Source organism: Amblyraja radiata, chromosome 37, assembly GCF_010909765.2.
Source record: "Amblyraja radiata isolate CabotCenter1 chromosome 37, sAmbRad1.1.pri, whole genome shotgun sequence".
NCBI classification, from domain to species: Eukaryota; Metazoa; Chordata; class Chondrichthyes; order Rajiformes; family Rajidae; genus Amblyraja; species Amblyraja radiata.
The window spans coordinates 19,145,975-19,162,135 of record NC_045992.1 but is presented as its reverse complement, the minus strand read 5'-3'; the positions used below and the strand labels follow the sequence as shown (position 1 = coordinate 19,162,135).

The 16,161-nt window shown below is 46.0% G+C and overlaps 2 long non-coding RNA genes across 2 annotated transcripts; both read left to right on the top strand.

The window, feature by feature from the left end:
* On the top strand, positions 1 to 14,456 carry LOC116966437. Its single transcript, XR_004410017.1, has 3 exons — positions 1 to 43; positions 9,468 to 9,552; positions 14,294 to 14,456. It is a non-coding gene; the product is annotated as an uncharacterized LOC116966437 (long non-coding RNA).
* LOC116966435 lies at positions 4,174 to 6,042 on the top strand. Its single transcript, XR_004410015.1, has 3 exons — positions 4,174 to 4,237; positions 5,327 to 5,370; positions 5,917 to 6,042. It is a non-coding gene; the product is annotated as an uncharacterized LOC116966435 (long non-coding RNA).
* Positions 14,457 to 16,161: the final 1,705 nt, after the last annotated feature.

The window sequence follows — 16,161 nt, the reverse complement described above, 5'->3', positions numbered from 1 at the left end:
CTGGTCTCGTGCCGAGAAGCTGGGCGCGCTGGAAAGCACTCAGGTGAACCCCTGACCGTCCCATCCTCGTGCACTCTCGCTCTTCCTCCTGAAGCCCTTCGCCTCTGCAGGTCATTGCTGCCCATAAGCAGTCCGGGTGTCTGGGGTTATGGGGAGAAAGCAGGAGAATGGGGTTAGGAGGGAGAGATAGATCAGCCATGGTTGAATGGCGGAGTAGATGGGCTGAATGGCCAAATTCTGCTCCTATCACTAATGACCTTATCACTCTGGAGCTTTCCTGGCTGCAGGATCCCTTGCAGTCCATTCATCCCTTTCCCACATTCTGGTACAGCCACCAGCATCCTAGTAACTTGCACAATCACAGGAGGTCCTCGGCACAATCATGTCGATCCCATTTTACATTTTTTTTAACAAATACTTATTTCCAAAAAAAAAATCCACATACAAATTAGTATAGCATTCATATCAAAAGCTGCCTGTATCGGCAGTTTACAAACAAGACAAAAATTCAAATTAATATCCCGCCTTCCTTGTCTATAATATAATCGATCTCACGCAGCACCAGCGTTCACGGAAGGCCTCCAGCGTCCCCATGGACACCATGTGTTCTCTCTACAGGGACACGCGGGCACGGATGTAACCCCGGAAAAGGTGCAGGCAGCCGACCCCTGTGCGGCCATCGACTGCCCGCTGCCTGGACCCGCGAATGGAATCATGTCCACCCTGGGACTCCAGGATAGTTATAATGTTGTAGTCATGCAACATGTTGTTAGTTGGCCTTACCAAGCAAGTTGGCAAACTGGGCTCATTTGGCCCACTGTCCTCTAAACCCTTTGTCAATATTTCTGTCCAATTGTCTTTCCAGAGAGTCAGAAACCAGTGAGTACCTGGTGGATCTTGGCATTCACTGAAACTCTTCCACAGCAATAGGAGCTTCTAATGCATATTTAAAATTCCATGTGTGGGTTTTAGTAGGTTGTTCTTCATCCTTCCGCGGCCAAGTCTGACTTAATCGGCCATCCTGCCGATCAGAACAGGCTGTCCTCCCCGCCAATACACTATAATAGACCATCCCTCTTGCCAATCACAAAACCAAATACATTTGGCTGACCCTCTTTCCTTGTCTATTGTGCATGGGCTTCAATCAGCCATATATCCCGGCTTCTCACTGTGCCTTTGTCTAGTTGCCCGTTCACTTACACTGGAGGCCTGTCCTGCAGATGTAGCTGATGCTTCGGTGGGAATGGCATGTGAATTGGCCGCAGCGCTAGTGCCGCTAGTGGCATGTGCTTCGCAGATCTGAAAGGGAAGGGTGGGAGAGAGCATTGGCGGAAATCCCGGGGGGGAGGGGTGACTTCCCCCATGTTTTGAGAGGTGGGGGCAATCCCCCTCGATGTTTTGTAATCCGGATTCTGTTAAGCGCTTGTTAATTGTCTCTAATCACGCCGTATTAACACGATGTGTCACCAATTGTGCTTTGACCTTCAACTATTACTGAAGGTATTCACGGAACATTTCTTAAAGCTGTCTGATGCGGGTACAGTTACCATTTCAACTAATTGGATGTATTAGTGGAAGGGAAAGATTAAACGGTTCGAACGGGTTTCCTGGCTCCTTGCAGGTAAGTCCTTCATTCAGGTCACTCACGTTATTTAGTACTTTTTTCCCATCTCTCTCTCTTTCCCCCTCCAAGGTCGGTTCTTCTGTCAGCCTTTATTTGCTTCAGTTTTATTTGTTTAAATGTTATTCATCACATGGTAGCTTTTGAAAGATTCAAGCGGGTATCAGACGTTTTCTCAGGGCTGAATTGGCCGATTCGTGGGGCCTTTCATCCCCCGGCGCGGCTTAAAATCAATCTGCTGCATCAAGGCGATCGAAGCTCCCAATATTGAAGTCCCCGCCGGACCATTTTAAACTGCGCCGGGTGATGAAAGGCACCGCGAACAGGCTGATTCAAGCCCCACGATTCGGGGCGGACAAAGTTTCTGTCGCTGGAGTTCGGAGTCGGTCACCAACCAGGTCAGCTCGCGATGTTACCGTCCACAGGGCCCTCGAGGAGTGCTAGAAATGTGGTTGGGAGGAAGGAGCAGCAGGGGAACAGCCTTTCAGCCCACAATATCAATGTGGAACATAATACAAAGATGACTAATCTTGCTTGCCTCCACACAATCCATATCCCGCCATTCGGTGCATATCCATACGACTATCAAAATGCTTCTATCGTATCTGCCGCCACCACCTATCTTGCCATAGCCTGTTCCAGGCATCCACCTGGTATAAACATCTATCACCTTTTATACTTTATCCTTCTCATCGTAAAGTTATACCCTCTGGTCTTTGACATTTCCACCCTGGGAAGAAAGTAGTTGAGGGGAAAATAGAGGAGAGATGTGAGAAGTGGAGGAGAAGGGGTGGGCTGCTGGGTGTGTTGTGGGCAGAGTGAATGGGGTGGAGAGTTGGGGGTTAAGATGGGGTTGCAGGATGGAGAGCTTGCATGTGTTGGCTGCAGTTGGCCTGCATTAGGTTGGAGGTGTCTCCCTCCATGCTGTCGAACCTGGCCTTGACAATAAATGTGCAGTACACGGTCTCATTGAAGGGCGCCGATGTCTATATTCTGGGTCAAGTTGATATGGACTTTAGAGATACAGCGCGGGAACAGACCTTTTGGCTGACCGGGTCCACACCGACAAGCGATCCCCACACACTAACACCATCCCACACACACTAGGGACAATTTTACATTAATACTAAGCCAATTAATCTTCAAACCTGTACATCATTGGAGTGTGGGAGGAAACCAGAGATCTCGGAGTAAACCCATGCAGGTCACGGGGAGAATCTACAAACTTCGTACAGGCAGCACCTGTAGTCAGGATCAAACTCGGGTCTCTGGTGCTGTAAGGCAGCAACTCTACCACTGCGCCACCATACTGCCCAAGCTGACTGTCTTGCTCTGTTCCTAGGCTGGCCTGCAGGTGCGTGTGCAGAAAATGGAGAAGGAGCTGGAGCTGCTGACCGCTGACCTCCGGGCTTGGCTGGACTGGGGCGGTGGGCCATCTGAAACCATACGCCTCCCTCCCCCACTGACACCAGCCCACATCATCAAGCTGCTGGGCAAGGTAACCCTTCAGAGACTGGATGAGCTTCGGAACATGCTGCCCTTCGAGTCGCTGGAGAGGGTGCAGGTGAGTGTCAAATGCTGGCAGCTTGGCCTCTTCCTCCACCCCTGCCTGGCAGTGATGTGTAGAGTCTGTACGTAGGGGGGTGAGCAGAGCCTTGATTGACATAGAAGGAAATCCAGTTGTTAGTTAACCTGTTGCTTAACCTGCCTGGTAGTCATTGAGAGGGATGGCATGGAAACAGGCCCTTTGGCCACTGAGTCCATGCTGACCATCGATCACCCATTGGCACTAATCTAATCCATTTGTTATCTGGCAACTGAATAAGTTTACCACAACTAGCGAGCAGTCCTGAACAACGATCTACCTCATTGGTGACCCTCGGACCATCTTTAATCGGATTTTACTATCTTTACCTTGCACTGAACATTATTCTCTTATCATGGATCTATACACTGTAAATGCCCCGATTGTAATCATGTATTGCCTTTCTGCTGACTGGTTAGCATGCCACAAAAGTTTTTCACTGTACACGTGACAATAAACTAAACTGAACTGAACTTTATTCTTTCCATAGGTACACAAAATTGCTGGGGAAACTCAGCGGGTGCAGCAGCATCTATGGAGCGAAGGAAATAGGCGACGTTTCGGGCCGAAACCCTTCTTCAGACTGATGGGGGGTGGGGAAAGAAAGAAGGAAAAAGGGAGGAGGAGGAGGAGCCCGAGGGCGGGCGGATGGGAGGGTGGGAGGAGACAGCTAGAGGGTGAAGGAAGGGGAGGAGACAGCACGGGCTAGCCAGATTGGGAGAATTCAATGTTGATGCCATAAGGAATCCCCTCGGTAGAAGTCTTCAATCCCCTCGCCCCCCAGATTCTCCACTTGCCGACATGGAAGAGGCAATTTACAACGGCCAATTAACCTACGAATCTGCACACATTTGGTTTTCTCTCCCTGCAAAGGCTCTCGCTCTGTGTTGGACAGAGGTGGGGTGGGTGCGTGCCCCTGGTGAGACTGTAACGCTGCTTGTGTTTGCTTCCAGGCTGACATCGTCAACATCCAGCAGAAGCATGAGGAGCGGACGGAGCCGGCGCTGCGGGCAGTTGGTTGCAATACCAAGGTGGGTGCGGGGAGAGAGAGCTGGTGCTGGTGTGGGAGAAGGGGTAGAGAGGGCACAGGGAGTCATGGTTCATAAGTGATAGGAGCTGAATTAGGCCTTTCAGCTCATCAAGTCTACTCCGCCATTCAATCATGGCTGATCTATCTCACCCTCTTAACCCCATTCCCCTGCCTTTTCTCCATAACTTCTGACACCCATACTAATCAATAATCTATCTACCTCTTCCTTAAAAAGATCCACAGCCTATTGTGGCAGTGAATTCCACAGATTCACCACATTCTGATGAAAGAAATTCCTCCTCATCTCCTTCCTAAAGGGATGTCCTTTTATTCTGAGGTTAAGGCCTCTGGTCCTAGCATGGCAAGTTTTCCTTCACATTCTGCCTGAAATGGCTGCGTTTAGTCTTCTTTTTGATTTGTTCTAGCGATACAGCGTGGAAAGTCTGTGCCGACCAGCGATCCACACACACTACCACCGTCGTGCACATACTATGGACAATTTACAATTTTACTATTTAGCCTACAAACCTGTACGTCTTTGGAGTGTGGGTGGAAGCCGGAGCACCTGGAGAAAATCCACGCAGGTCACGGGTAAAACGTACAAACTCTGTACAGACAGCACCCGTAGTTGGGATCGAACCTGGGCCCCTGGTGTTGTGAGGCGGCAACTCTACCGCTGCGCCACCGTGCTGCCCCTCAGCTGCTCTACCTCTCAGTCAGATCATTTATCTCGATATCATTTAACGTCGTACTCTCAATTCCGTAATATCAAGGTCAAGGACTGGTCTTCGTAACCACTCGGGCAGAGAATTCCCTGCATTTCCCATCCTCTGGGTGTTAAGCTGCTACAGTTCAGTGAAGTTTATTTATATTGAATGGTGGATTTTTCGGGCAATTGATGGGAATTTGTGAGGACCTAGTTTAAAGGAAAATTGAATGGCCTATGTCATCAGAAAATATGAAGTATGGAAAAGTGACTTCTGCTTTACATATTTGTGAATTTGACTTATGTTGTGAAAAAAGTAGTTGCGAGTTGAATTAAAAAGCCTCCGAACTTGAAAATAAACTTTTTTTAAATTTCTATTCCTAGATGTTGTTGCAGAAGGTGAAGGAAATGGAATCTGCTGTGGAAAGGTACAGAGTGTTTCCAGCCAGGACTGGAGCAGCAGAAGACCCTTGGGTGGGGGGGGGGGGGGCTTCGTCGGTTGCTGCGTGAAACAGGTCAACGTCGTTTTTAGTTTAGAGGTACAGCGTGGAAACAAGCCCTTCGGCCCACCGAGTCCGTGCAGACCAACGATCACCCTTACACCGGCAGTCAGTATTGAACCCAGGTCTCTCGCGCTGTAAGGCCGTAGCTCTACTGCTGTACCACCGTGCCACCTCTGCTCCTGCATTCTGATGGCTTGCTTTGTCCTGTATAGGACAGGTTTTGTCTGGGCCACAACCAGTATTTTTCCACGAGCAGTGGCTCTACTCAACAGCCAAAAGTCTGCAGGTTCTTTTTACTCTGGTACTTTATTTCCACGTGTTTAAATTATAATGTTTTATTTTTAATTGTCTACTGTATCCTTGCAAGCAAAGCACCAAGGCAAGTTCCTTGTATGTATACATACTTGGCTAATAAAATTATATTTATTATTATTATTATTATTATTATTATTATTATTATTATTATTATAGGTTGGCAGATGAACAGAAGCAGCTACTGACTGCACTGGCGCTGCTGGAGGAGCAGCTCAGACAAACACGGCTGGAGCTGCAGGCTGCACGTGCGGCAAACAAGGACATGGACTCCAGCATGCAAGCTTTGGAAAGCAGTGTTAAAAGTATAACTAATATAAGTTTTCCCAATTAATTTGTATTTAACTGTAAAAGGCCAAAACGTAGCACTTCTCCTGCCTTGGAGATGATCAGAGATTGAGGTGAAGTGGAAAGTGTGGAAAGTAACTTCCCCTCTTCCCTCCCCTTCTCTAACACTCAACTCTCACTCTCTCCCTCCCTCTCTACTGCGCGCTTCCCTTTCTCTCACTGTCTCTCCTTTTCCCCCTCTGCTCCTTTCCCTGTGTTCACGATGTGGTCTCTACATTGGAGAAACCAAACAGGCATTGGGTTTCTACTTTGCAGAGCACCTGTGTTCGATCCATGGGGCACTCCTGAGCTTCCTGTTATCTCATTCTGACTCTTGGATGTGGGAGTGACCGAACAGTCTGTGACTTCCTGCGCTGTTGCAATGAGGCTCAAGTAATCTTGAGGAATGGCATCTCATCTTCCATTTGGGCTCATGGCAGTCCTCTAGGCTTGAACTAAATTTGATAATCATGGGTGACTTGATTCCTCTGTTAGTATCAGTTGTCCATTTGTAATAGGGTTGGCTTGTTTTTTAAAATATCCAATAGTGGAGGGCATGTGCATGTTGACCTGCCAGACATGTCTTGTTGGAAAAGTGTCTCCACCTGAAACATCACCCATTCCTTCACTCCAGAGATGCAGCCTGTCTCGTTGTCTATCTTCAGTTTAATCCAGCGTTTGCTGTCCCTTCCTAGACATGTCTTCTTGCTCTGCATTTTACAACTGCTCCGATCTTTTGTCTATTTTTCTTATCACCTAACCGCTCCTATTCACTCCTTGACCAGATAGCTTTGCTTGCAGTTTATCGCCATGGTCACCTGGTTTTACACTATCAGAACCATCCACCCACCTGTGCAGCTTTACAAGTTTATTTTGTCGCCTCCCCAGTTCTGACGAAGGGTCGTTGACTTGAAACATGAATTCTGTTTCTCTGGCTACAGATGCAGCCTGACCCGAGTGCTCCCAGCATTTTGTTTTCAGATATATTCCATCAACAGTTTTCATGCATTTATTCTAATTTTTTTTCCTATACGACTGCCACCTTTCAGTCCATGTTAGCACATGTCCTCCAATATCTTGGGCTCTTAATTTTTTTGCAACAACCTCATATGTGGTAAATGCCTTTTGGAGATCAAAATACACACTACATTTACAGGAGATAGACACAAAAAGCTGGAGTAACGCAGCGGGTCAGACAGCATCGCTGGAGAAAACAAATAGAAAATTCCTTTTCTCCAGAGATGCTATCTGAGCCACTAAGTAACTCCAGCGTATTGTGTCTATCTTTGGTTTAAACCAGCATTTACAGTTCCTTCCTGCTACATTTACAGGTTTCCCTTATCAACTCCCTATCACATCCTGTCAGGTTTTGTCACACATGATTTTCATTAAACCATGTCGGCTGTATTTGATTAGATTCAGCTCACCTATGATTAGTCATTTCCTCTTGTGAACTATGAGTGCTGGATGAATTAGAATCATAGAGTGATACAGTGTGGAAACAGACGCTTCGGCCCAACTCGTCCACACCTGCCAACATGTCCCAGCTGCACTAGTCCCACCTGCCTGCGTTTGGTCCATATACCTCCAAACCTGTCCTATCCATGTACCTGTCAATTGACCTATAGTTCCCAGCTTCTGTTTTACGTGCTGGGAGGCCAGGTGAATCTTGCTCGCAGCCTCTTCTCCTGCTGGTCCAGGTGCCCAGTAAATGTGAGATCTGCTTCCAACAGCCATTCAGGCAGTGAACCCTTGGCCCAGTGTACTAATTGCACCAAACCCTTGTGCCAAATGAATTGCATTTCCAATTTTGTGTAGGAAAGATGGTTACTTTGTTTACTCTGAATGGACCAGTCAGAATATCATAACATGTGTAGGCATCTAGACAAGACAGGCAGCATCTCTAAAGGGGGAGGAATGGATGACATTTCGGGATGAGACGTCTGAAGAAGGGTCTCAATCAGAAACATTATCCATTCCTTCTCTCCAGAGATGCTGCCTGTCCCGCTGCCTGTCCTGCTGAGTTCCTCCAGCATTTTGTCTCTTTTTCTATAATATTATTACCACTCAAACAATCTACCTGCTGCAGTTCCTGGCGACTCTCTCCTTGCAACCTTTCTTCTCCAGTCCTGCCAATGTTGTAAACCTTTCTTGTGCCTCTCTAGTGCACTCCCATCAATCCTGTAGAATGGGAGTGCACTAGACCCAAGGACCCAAGCAATCGTTCAAGGACCCAAGCAATCGTTCCAGGTGTGACAGAGGTTTACCTGCATCTCCTCCAACCTCATCTATTGCATCCGCTGCTCTAGATGTCAGCAGATCTATATCGGTGAGTCCAAGCGGAGGTTGGGCGATCGTTTTGCCGAACACCTCCGCTCGGTCCGCAATAACCAAGCTGACCTCCCGGTGGCTCAGAACTTCAACTCCCCCTCCCACTCCGTCTCCGATCTCTCTGTCCTGGGTCTCCTCCATGGCCACAGCGAGCAGCACCGGAAATTGGAGGAACAGCACCTCATATTCCGTTTGGGGAGTCTGCATCCTGGGGGCATGAACATCGAATTCTCCCAATTTTGTTAGTCCTTGCTATCTCCCCCCATCCCCCAGCCTTCGGACTTCTCCTCCTTTTTCCTTTCTTGTCCCCGCCCCCCCGCCCCCGATCAGTCTGAATAAGGGTTTTGGCCCGAAACGTTGCCTATTTCCTTCGCTCCATAGATGCTGCTGCACCCGCTGAGTTTCTCCAGCTTTTTTGTGAACCTACGTTGGTCACTTGTGGTCAAAGGTAGTTTTCTTCAGGAATCTGTCTGTGAAGGACAGGTAGTAAGGCAATGTCAAACTGAATGGAACATTGCTTAAGTCTACATCGGCCAACAGCTACACTAGTCCCACCTGCCTGCGTTTGACCCATATCCCTCCAAACCTGACTTTGAATTCCAGATTTGCAGATGATACTGTGAGCTGGGGATATTAATGGAATTCGAGGCAAGAACAGAATAGGGTTTGAACAGGCTGGTTACAGCTCTAATTCAAATGTGAAATATTTCATTTTGGGAGGAGGAATAAGGCAATGTAAACTAGAGGGCACAATTCTAAAAGGAGTGAAGAAACAACAGTGTCTCTGGAATGTGTGTCAATGTACTTTAATAATTATTGACCTAATCACATGATCCTGCCGCCTTCTATGCAGTATACTTGGGCTCTCCATTGCTCACTTTTATTAGACCTTGCTAATTCCAGATTATGGGAATGGATAAGAGTGAACATTTTGTGGGAACTGTTGAGGGAGCATTGCACGTCTGGTTTCTGTATGTGTGTGGGCTCTGCACTCTATTGCACTCTACTGCCCCCTTCTTACCCCAGATCATTGTTATTTTTTCCTTTGGTAGGAAGTGGAAAGCATTGTGGAGCAAGCCCTGAAACTGTACAGCGCTGACAGGGTTGGATTGGTGGATTATGCACTGGAATCTGCTGGTAAGTATCAGACAAAAGCCCGGGCCAAGTAAAACTGTGAATGTAACAGACTGTTGTGTGGGCTGGCACTTTAGTCATGTTCGACTTGCTCCCAAGGAATGGGGTGCTCTTTCACACTGGGCGATATGTCCTGAATAGGCAATTACAAATCTATGTTTACAGTACAGGTTTCCCCAGAGCTGCTGAGGTTCACACTGCTGAATGTTAATTTAACTTGTAACTACTTGATGTTGCGCCAGCCACAACTTATTCAAAGGCTGAGCCATCAGTTGGATGACAATGCCCTGGGGCACCATCGGCCATCTTCATTCTGTCTACTGCTCCACCATCCCTGCAAACACATTGGTTAATCTCTTGTGCGCTCTCTCCAAAGCTTCATGCCTTTCTGAGGGCAAGGCAGCCAGGACTAGATGCACTACTCCAGCTGTGGCCAAGCCTGTGTTTTAAAGTTCCCCCATCACTTTGCTCTTGTACCCTGAGCCGCTATTTATTAAGTACAGGAGTTTTTAAACAACATCCTAAACTTCCTTCTTTCAGTAAACTAGGCACATATATCACCCATGTGTGTAAGAAGGATGTGAAGGTCTGATGAAGCGTCTCAACCCGAAGCGTCACCCATTCCAGAGACACTGTTGTTTCTTCACTCCTTTTAGAATTGTGCCCTCTAGTTTACATTGCCTTATTCCTCCTCCCAAAATGAAATATTTCACATTTGAATTAGAGCTGTAACCAGCCTGTTCAAACCCTATTCTGTTCTTGCCTCGAATTCCATTAATATCCCCAGCTCACAGTATCATCTGCAAATCTGGAATTCAAAGTCATTTAATGCGTATGAAGAAAAGGTGGATCTTATTCTGCCCTCTGGCCAATTTTACAACTTACAATTAACCTACAAGCCTGTACATCTTTGGAGTGTGCGAGGAAACGGGAGAAAACACATGCGGTCACAGGGAGAATGTACAAACTCCGTACAGACAGCATCCGTAGTCAGGATCAAACTCAAATCTCTGGTGTTGTCAGGCAGGAGATCTACCGATCCGTCACTGTGCTTCCCTGTGCTGTGCTCTTCTGTTGGTTAGCCAGTTTTATTCCTTGAAGCAAAGTTTAAGTTGCAGAGAAAGTGAGATCAAAATAGTTAGACTGGAGACCAGGAGACATTTGAGATGAACGTCGATACCAGCTGGATCGGTGGAGATGCAACTAGTGGCAGACGAATGAAATCTTAAACACCTGTAGAAGTGCAAGAAAAGAAGACAAGCTCATGGTTTGAAATGTGGATAGAAGCTTGGGCCTTCTCAAGCTAACATTGGATTTAATTGGAATTGTGTAGAAAACTGAAGATCTGCTTTAGGTTTCAGCCATCTGCAGAATGACCAGGATACTGCTTGGATTAGACAGAATGCTAGAATAGAATATTAGCTATTAGGGGAGGTTGGACAAACTGAATCTTTTTGCTGGAGCGTCAGAGGCTGAAACGAGACGATAGAAGTATATAAAATTATGAGAGATATATAGATGGAGTCGGCAGTCTTTTCCCCAGGGTGGAAATGTCAAATGCGCGAGGGCATTGAGTTAAGGTGAGAGGGGGAGATGTTTAAAGGAGATGTGTGAGGCAAGTTTTTCTTGCACAGCTGTAGGTTTGCTGTTGGGGGAGGTGGTGGAAGCAGATACAATAGTAATCTTTAAAAGGCATTTAGACAGATACATGTACAGACAGGGAGTAGAGGGATGCAGACTATGTCCAGTCAGATGGGATGAGTTAGGCTGACGTCATGGTCGGTGCAGACACAGTGGGCTAAAAGGGCCTGTTCCTGCAATGTAAATATATGTTCTACAATATATGAAAAATATATGTTCTACAATATAAATTGTCCTTTCTGGTTAGTCTCTAAACTAGGTCAGATGTAATGCTATATGGCTTTATATAATTGAGAAAATAACCTATGCAGACAGCAGTCATTTGTTGCACATGTTCCCAGCTAACTGCCCACAAATAACAATTCCTTTATACCTTGGTCAGCTGGTAGAAGTTTTGCTTCCATTTTATGTTATAGAAATCTTTCTCATTGTACTTAATTTTTTGCAAAAATAGCTCCTTGTTTATTATAGTTGTATTGAATGGAAAAATGATGAGAGCAAGTAAATGGTTAAGATTTGGGAGGGTACTTATCCAACCACTGCCACCTGGTGGCCATTCAGCTGTACATTGAAAGTTTCAGCTGGATTCTGTGCTCCAACCTGTTGGACATTGTATGAAAAAATAGCTTTCAAGTTTAAGTAAACAATTGCGATTGTAACATTAAATTATTTCTGCAGTTGTGCTGGATGTGTTGAGTTCTTGGACAAATTGGAAAATTCTTCTTAGTGGTCAGCACTCAAGCAAAAACTTTCCAATCCCTCTGCCAGAGTTTTGCAGTTCTCTACAAACCTGCATGTTTCTTGAAGGATTCATGATTAACTTTGTGCATTCAGTGATATGATTCTGATTATTTTTTCTCTTGTTAGGTGGCACTGTGATCCACAAGCGCTGCACAGAGACGTTAGAGACCAAGACTATTCATAGTCTGTTTGGCATTCCACTGTGGTAACAATCTCACTCACCCAGAACTGTCATTCAGGTATATAATCCTTGTACTGCTGCTCCCTTCTGCCTTGGAAGCAGTGACCTTCAAATCCTCTCCTAGAGGCAGAAAGGTACAGAGACGCTATAGGTCCACAACTTCAAGATTTGCTGTTGGGGGCACCACAACTAGTGTGTGTCTTCTGCTTTCCCCAGGTTTATGTGAAACATTCTCTGTCTGCATAACAATTCTTTCCAGTCAGAAGAATGCAAGGTATTGATATATATGTCAAAAAAAGTCATGTATTGGCTCATCATGCGTGCTTGTTCAGTACCACAGTTCTGGGATATGGAATAGAAACATGGAAATTATGAACAGGAGTAAGCAATGTGGGCCTTCAAGCCCACTCAACCCCTCAGTGTGATCATGGCTGATCATCCAAATTGATCCCCAGTTGGGGAACTCCCCATACCTTTCTCCCCATACCTCTTGGTCCCTCTAGCTACAAAAACAATATTTAACACATGAGTATATTTAACGATCTGATTTCAATTGTATTCCATGATAGAGAATTCTTGGTCCTCCAAAATATTCCAAATGGAATTTAAACTGGAGGTGGTAGTTCACTACTCTGGATAAAGAGATTTCTCCCCCTCTGAGTTCTACATGACCTCACCTTATCCTTGCACTGTGAAACTGGACCTGAAACTCCCCAGTATCAGGAACATCTTACCTCTAATCTTTCCAGTCCTGTTAGAACTTCAAAATTGTATAGGTTTTTATAAGATTATTATTCTTTCCAAACCCCAGTGAATATTGACCAGCTTGCTCTTCAGACGTCAGCCGTACCATCCCTACAGTTAATCTGCTGCACTTTTGATGTGATCCCTCCATAGCAAAAATATCCTTCCAGAAGGAAAAGTGGGCTCCTTCCATCTGCTTTAACCAAACTACAATGCTTGATGCTCCCCATTACTCTCACCTGAATGTAGGTTGTAAGTGTGTTTGTCAAATCTTCAATTGAGTTTAGATTTTTAAATCCACTTATGGAGTCATATAGCAGAGAAACAGGCCCTTTGTACCCAACACGTCCACGTCAGCCATCAAGTACCCGTACAACTAATCTCATTTGCCAGCTTTTGCCTGTAGCTTACAGAGGAGCCTAAATCCAGAGGGTATAAATTTTGAAGCAAAGAAAGATTTAGAGGAAATCGGAGAAAGCATATTTTGGGTTGCATTTGATCACACTGCCCGAGACGGAGGTCCTGCTGATTCAGGTACTTGTCCTGATACTTTGTAAATGGTGTGAGAGCATCTGTCTTGGGGACAAGGTGTTAAAAATGTCTCAGTAACTCCTGTTCTCTGCATTAACTTAATAATTGTCACATCATGAACCAAAAGCAGCAATGGGCTCTGCTGGAAAATTGTAGCACGATTTCTCATTGTGCAGGGTTGAGGTAAATTGGCAGAAATCATAGAGGAATAGAGACTGCAGATTCCTGCCATAGCAACCTCCACCCAACAACCCATTCCTGTTCGCAAAATAACCCATTCTAATCAAGAATTTGGCCATCTCTGCTTTAAAAATATCCACTGACTTGGACTCCACAGCCCTCTGTGGCAATGAAGTTCTTCCTCACCTCCTTTCTAAAGGCGACCTCTTTAATTCTGAAGCTATGACCTCTGGTCCTAGACTCTCCCACCAGTGGAAACGTCCTTTCCACATCTACTCTATGTCTGCCATTATTCTGTAAGTAACCTCGTATGCTCATGTGGATTGTGTCCAAAAATCTAAATCTTTGCTGTCCCTTTAGGAAGAATCAGTGTTCTGTTGAAAGAAAGGGGGATAATTGTGGGTAGCGAATTGTGGGCAGCATAGTGGTAGAGCTGTTGCCTTACAGCACTTGCAGAGCCAGAGAACCCGGTTCGATCCCAACTATGGGTGCTATCTGTATGGAGTTTTACGTTCTCACCGTGACATGCGTGGATTTGCTCCTAGATCTTCGGTTTCCTCCCATTCTCCAAAGACGTACAGGTTTGTAGGTTAATTGGCTTGGTAAATGTTAAAAAATTATCCCACGTGTGTAGAGGATAGTGTTAATATTTCCTGTTTCCGCGATGTATCTCTTAACTAAACTGAGAATCTTTCCTAATTGTTTTGTTTATGTTCTCTCTTGCAGCCGGAGGTTCATCCTGGGAACTGTTGGCCATTTAAAGGCTCCCAAGGCTTTGTTGTCATCGAGCTTGCTGTCTGGATCAGGCCTACAGCCTTTACCCTGGAGCACATTCCAAAATCCATTTCTCCGCATGGATCAATTAGTAGTGCCCCTCAAGACTTCTCTGTTTATGTGAGTGAAATGTATAGAATATGAGTGAATGTTTGTGAACCATGGTGCTTGTCTGGAGCACGCTGCTGAACATGGCAAGGCTTTCTTGGACATTGGATTCCATGTTCAGGGTCCCGAGTGGTCTCACAATCCACATCAATAGAATTAACAAGTTCCGTTAAAAATGAACAAATTCCATTTCACAATCCAGAACAATAATCCCTCAAATAGAAAGCCCTCTAATATAATCTTCAATCTTCCATGCTACACAAATTGCTCATAATGGTGTTTGAGCTGTGATTCTGAGTTCACGGAGTTTTGTCACTTTATTGCACAATCCTCAACACTGCTAACCACAAAAGCATCATTTAGTGATTAAGCAACTTTACAACCAATAGATGAGATTAAACTACACATACTAGGGACAATCTTTTACAAAAATAGGCTTTGTGATTTAGTAACTGTTAAGCAAAATCTGGCATGTGCCAATATTTGACAGTTAGCTCACTGGTGTTTGAACTGTGATTCTGAGTTTTGGTGCTGACTTCACCCATGTTTGAGATTAGCTTAAAGATACAGTGCTGAAACAGCCCCTTAGTCCGCACCGACTAGCGATCCCCGCACACTAACAGTATCAATGGACAATTGGTGCAGAAGTAGGCCATTCGGCCCTTCAAGCCAGCACCGCCATTCAATGTGATCATGGCTTATCATCTACAATCAGTAGCCCGTTCCTGCCTTCTCCCCATATCCCCTGATTCCACTATCTTCAAGAGCTCTATCTAGCTCTCTCTTGAAATTTTCCCGTGAACCCTCCTCTGAGGCAGAGAATTCCACAGACTCACAAGACATACACGAGGGATAATTTACTTCTATACCAAGCCGATTAACCTACATTATTTATACCTTCAATCAACTCACCTGGATTAGAAAAACGGCAGAAATCGGTGCCGTAACGAACATGCTGCTCGTGCACTTGAAGTCACCAGCGATATCGCGATCTTCCACAGCTGCGGGAGACCCCAACTGCAAGCGTTCCCTCGATCGTTGGAGAGTACCCGACCCGACTGGGGATCACAGGTGCTGTACCTGGAATCACCGGGAAGACCGCCGGAGCCAACGGGCAGGATCTCCCAGGAGCAACGGAGCTAGAGCTGCCGTATGCAAGGGAATCCCCGTTCCAGCGCCGGTTTGCAGAAACAGCAGGTACAGTAAACACAGAACCTGGAAAGTACAGGGCCTCCATTGTTCAAAGGTTCAAAGGTTCAAAGGTTGATTTATTGTCACATACACCTAGATGTAGTGAAATTCCTTTTGCCAATGCAGCACATAAGAAAGAATACAAACATAACAATAATAAATAGCTTTAACATAAAAACATCCCCCCACAATGGTTCCCATTATGGGGGAAGGCACAAAGCCCAGTCCCATCCCCAATGTCCACCCATAGTCGGGCCTATTGAGGCCTCCACAGTTGCCTCTACGGAGGCCCGATGTTCCAGGTCGTCCTCGCCGGGTGATGATGTTCCGGCGTCGGGAGAGTCCTCTCAGCGGCATGGGAACCCTGGAACGGCCGCCTCCCTACTCGAGACCGTGGCTTCCGAAGCCGACAAGGCCGCGCCGAATGGAGCTCAACTGGCGATCTCGTCGCGAGATCCCAGGCTCTCGATGTAAAGTTTCAGCGCCGCCGCCCGCAGCTCCGCGATGTTTTTAACGCCGGT